Below are 5,798 nucleotides of genomic sequence, written 5' to 3' on the forward strand. Positions count from 1 at the left end.
CATCGTCTTTTGTGAAAATCTTGAGATGGCTGCTGAGATCTGGTGGCATCAGGGAGAGCAAAAGAGCACTCAGCACTGCTAAATACTGGACATCCTGACTGGGCAGTACCAAGCATAGCTACATCATGGGGTAGAGAAAATTTAGTCATTTGTCTTATGAGATCTAGTTTCACTTATGTATAAACTGTCTATTTACTTGTGTTGTGTTTAATTATCATGAAATGGTAAATAGTAATTGGTCTGTATTTATATAGCACTTTACTGTACCTGGAATGATACCTAGAGCGCTTTACATTAAACATTACATTCAACCATTCACACACACATTCACACACTGATGGCGGAAGCTGCCATGCAAGGCGCTAACCACGACCCATCAGGAGCAATCTGACACTTCATTATTTACAAAAGTGTCTGATTTGGCTGATCAGTAAGTATTTAAGTTCCTTTTGTTTCTCATCTTCAGTTTGGTTCAGTTGAGCATTTACTTTGGAAGTACTTTGTTATATTAAGTTAGTGTTATGGATTAACTCTAACCCTGGATATGCCAGGCTAGTACCATTCCCTCCTGTGACCCATCGTTTGCCTGTATGTGTATTCAGTAGCAATGAACTTAATGTGTACTAACAGACATTTTAGACTGAACAGCAAGACCCAGGTTTGCTTCTTGGTTCAGTAACTACCGGATGACCCATCTGAGTACCAACCAGCATGAATAACAGGCATTGCTAACCTTCTGTGCTAGCAGCTGCATCTTGCTAGCACAGAAAAATAAATAAATGAATAAAATACTAGCATTATGTAACTACTGCCCTCATGTAAAGCAAGGAGGCTAATATTTGATCTTCAACAGTTCTGAAACTTTGAGACCTTTAAGCTGACTTAACAATAAAGTTAACAGTAGTTAAATTTAATTTGTAGTGCTGGGAATTAGATAAATGGATCATTAACAAAATGCATTGATTCTTTTAAAAACAACTTTTTTTCTGATAAAGTGCACACACACACGCATATATATATATATATATATATATACACACACACCGCAGAGAGCGAAAACATGTTATGACATTTAGGATAGGACCAAATGCATAAAATGATTCAAATATATGAATTAACTACACTAAAACCAAATGCCAAGTGTTTAAAGGAAGTGCTGCCATAGAAATCAAATTTAATTGGTTGTATTAATCACAAAAACAGTCAGCAGTGAGAAAATCCTCACATCATTTTTCCCAAGCCAGTGAACACAACAACAGTCAAGACAAAAAAAATAAAAATAAAAGAAAGAAAAAAATTGCCTACATGACCCTGCTCAAACTCAATAAAAAATAAAGATGAATTTACTGGTTTGGAGAGACACAGAAAACTCCTGAGGCATCAGAAACTCTGAACAAGAATACTTCTCAAAAGTGTTCAACTTCGGTAATTCACTGAGACATCTACTTTTTTCAACCACGACTGGAAAAAAAAGAAAAACATTTGCCTTTAATTAAAAACAGCCTCTACCTTTTAAACGCGGCTGATCTTCTGTCTGATCGTACCTGCTGTTCGTGGATCTTAGCAAAAGCACTGACATATCTTGCCTAAGGCATGATACCCAGCTCTGTATATCTTTTAGAGCTAAAACAAAAGCTTTAAAATGTCAGAAGTGATTTTCCCTGCAGTGTCACGCTGCTGGTGTGTCTGTGAAATGCACTTGACTCCCTGTCACTCTTACAGGCTGATCAAACTGGCTGAGACATCACTTTTTCCCCTTTTCCCTCAGCTGTCTGTGAAATCTATTCATTAGTCTTTAGAGGATGGTGAGCTTTTATACTTTTGACAATAGATAAACCTTTCTTTCCTCCCACTCAACAAGGATCTCTTGTTTATTGAGATGCAAAGTTAATATGTTCTATGTTCTTCTACTCAGCTCATTGGAGACCAGTTCATGGCCTGAGGGTCTATTTTCACAGTGACCCAAACAGGTACAACAGTCTTTTAGAGATGTTGGGCTCAAATAGACCTATTATTTTTTTTTATATTATAATAATGATCACCATTTTCATCCTCATCTTCATCAATAATAGACATATTCAGTTTTACTGCATCCACATGTTTAACACTGGACCACAAAAAAGGCACAAAAAACCATGAAGAGTGGAACAAGTGAATATGGATGCACACAGGAAGAAACTATTACTTCTGCTTGTTGCTCTGAAACTGGTAGATAGAAATGGTTCACACTGAATCTTGGGGCTTTGGGCTTTTAAGCGATTCATCCTTTGATTCAGAATGAGTCAGTAATGAAGCCATTTCAATTAGAGTGGCAGATTTATCAGCAGAGTGGGTTAAATTGTTTTTTTTGTTTTTTTTAATCAACTTGACAAATGTTTTTGAAGAAAGATGCTTTGAAACAGAAATATATTCATCGCAGTTGTTAAACTCAAGGACATGTAACTTTTCCATTAAAAAAGAATGAAAAGGGAAAACACATGAATCACTATCACTTGCAGCACAATGAATGTTTCTTAGTTGTAAAGCCAAAAAATGTACAATCAAATGTGCTTTGATAGTATCTTTAAATAGAACAAATCAAACAAAAATACTTTTAAAAAATAACAAATATAAAGCTTGTATTATGCTAAGTAAAGAATTTCAGCCCAGTGGACTCAGAGGCAGAAATCTCTGTGTTGGTTCAAAACCACCAAGGTAGAAATATGCAAATACAATCTTTTTGCCATTTTAGTAATCATTCGGAAACTCTGTATGTACCTGATTTCCACTTGCACCTTTAGCTATGAAATCAAGTAAGCTCCACAGGTCATCACACTTGATAATATGTATCTGTTGTATTATTAGCCATAGTCATACTTACATAACAGACCACCAGTTTAACCTAACCCAGCTAAATTTACACTCTCTTTCACACAATCACATGCACACACATCTGGTCTTTTCCTTTCTTGTTCAGCCAGATGTTCGTGTTAAGATTTGGATGTAAAATCAAGTGCGAGAGATGTTTTTAATTATCTAGCCACCTGGACAAGGTTTTAGCGCACACACATATACACACATGCATGCATCTGCATACAATTACACATTATATTATGCAAATTAGTGCATAAAGAATCCTTAAATACCTTGACTAAGTTCAAATGTGCATTTTTCTTCAGTCAGGCATCAGATACACAATGTTGTCCTTTTCACATTTTCTGGAAATAGTGCTTGTTATTTTACTGAGTTACTCTGTTCAACCTCAGATATTTGTTCCAGACAGTTTTCAGGCTGTTTTATAGCTGCTTAGCTTCTGCAACCCAATCTCATGGAAAATCATGGAGTTGTCACATATCAGAAAACTTTGTATTTGTGCTGATGGAGACAAATTCACTAAATGCTGTAGCACCGTCACTCTATGGTGTTATAGTACTCTGTGTTGGTATATGGTATTATTACAATGGTTATTATTTAAGTAATTATTTTAGTGTATGTATGTGCAGTTATATGCAAGGATGTATGTGTATGTATATGAAATGTGCATATGTATATATGTGTGTGTATGTGTATGTCATATGTGGATATAAATATGCATGTTTTTGGCTATATGGTCTTTGTTTTTGTTATCTATTATTCATTTGTTGTTTTTCAAACATGTATAATGAGCCAAAGAGAAACGATTAAAGATCACCAAAGCTTCGGTCTACACACCTAAAAACCACCAACCATGCAAGAAATCTGGGTGTATTGATGGACTCAGACCTAAACTTTGAAAAACACATGAAGGGAATCACAAAATCAGCCAACTATCAACTTAAGAATATATCAAGAGTAAAAGATCTGATGTCTCAGCAGGACCTAGAAAAACTAGTCCATGCTTTTATCTTTGGTCAGCTTGATTATTGTAACAGTGTTTTTACAGGGTCTACGTAAAAGATCAGTTAGACACCTGCAGCTTATTCAGAACTCTGCTGCTCGAGTCCTCACTAAGACCAAGAGAGTGGACCACATCAGTCCAGCTCTGAGGTCTTTACACTGGCTGCCTGTCTGTCTGAGGATAGACTTTAAAGTTCTACTGCTGGTTTATAAAGCTCTGAATGGTTTAGGACCAAAATACATCAGTGACCTCTTGACCTACCTGTGAGGTGACATATTCAATTTAAATATATTATAATAAATTCTTAGTCTAAGTGTGTATTTTAAAGCACTCTAAAAATGACTGCAGAAAAAATATTTTCCTTTAAAAGATCTGGAGATTTAACTTAATTGTTTTAAAAAATTATAGCCATTTATTTGAGGTTTACTAAGCTTTAAGAAGACTTTGATGAAAACATTTTCATTTTTTTTTAATTTTTATTAAAAGTCCCAATGAATTATTGGACACAATGATCAAGTGGTCCAAAAGTCCATTTTATAAACAGTGAGCTAACAGATTAAACCATCATATTTCAACCACTTTCCAATCTAAAACAGACTTCTAAGATTTGGTAAACTTTTAGCTGTCATTTTTTATTAGTTACTGTGACTGTTACAGTGGCAGAAATGGACATGCAAAGCTTTTAAAAACACACTTTCTCCTTTGGGATGAAGAAAATGGTATTTCTGTCATAACTTGTATTTCATCTTCAAGACCATGCAAGATTACTTGGACAAGAGACATCGGACTGCATGAGAGACTTTGTGTGTTTGGCCCCTCAGTCCTGCTTTGAACAGAACAGTTACTAAATGATGACGTGAGTATATGATGTGTGGATCAAAGCAGAGAGACATACTGTGTGGTCTGTTGGAAAAGAAAAACTCAACAGTATAAGTGCACCAACAAACCTTCCAGTTTTATTCTAACATCAGTTACTCTGAAAAAGGATGTATTTATTTTTACTTCAGTCACCCCAGTGTGTGATTTATATCGTTGCCTTTCTCTAAAAACACGAGCCATTGCTACATATCCATTTAACCATAAATAAAGTGCTTCATGAAGTCAGCAGACAGTTTATGTGAACTTTATTGTTAACTTTTAATGCCTTAAATGTGTGTGTGTTTTCAACCGACAGTCCATTCATTCCTATAGATATGTTCATTTTATCATTGTAAATTGGCCTACTAGGTAGAGTGGGTACCTACTGGTCCATATGTGGAAATAATCTCCACTGATAATGTGGTGAATAGTGGGGAGTGGGATATCACTAACTACTGACAGAACACAACATTGGTATATTTTATCTATGTGCGATACTGTGTAAACTTCCAGGTGACATCCTTGTGGTGTTCAGCTATGCTCCTTGTGGTAGTTGCATTTTTTATGTACCTGGGTTTTGGCAGTTCTGGAGAAAACAACATTTTCTTCTTAAGTACCTTGACAAATAATCTGGAGAGAGACCAGACGTTTTACATGCTTATATCCAGTGATTAAATTGAAATTATCATAAAGAATGTGGTAAAAGAGTAATAAAATATAAAATAAGCATGAAAGAATAAGGATAAATAACAATGGAAGGATTTTAATGGGAGATTAGATGCTAATGAGACAAAGATGAAGAGGAACAGAAAGAAAACAGATAGGAAGACATAAAAAGTAGAAAGACAAGGAAGAGGAAAGTTAATCATTGCGTGGGGACATTGTTTACAGTGGCTGCAACATACAGGGAATAGCAGAGTCTTGTATCCAGTTCATATTGCAGTGTCTGAAGAATTGAGCTGTGAGCTGGGAAGCTGTTATTGCTGCAAGATGTGCCCTAAAATTTAGACAGGTCTAATATCTGTGTCTATCAAAGGAAGGAAGAAGTCAGCACATTTCCACTAAGAGAAAATGAATCAGTATG

This window comes from Melanotaenia boesemani, chromosome 17 (genome assembly GCF_017639745.1).
Source record: "Melanotaenia boesemani isolate fMelBoe1 chromosome 17, fMelBoe1.pri, whole genome shotgun sequence".
NCBI classification, from domain to species: Eukaryota; Metazoa; Chordata; class Actinopteri; order Atheriniformes; family Melanotaeniidae; genus Melanotaenia; species Melanotaenia boesemani.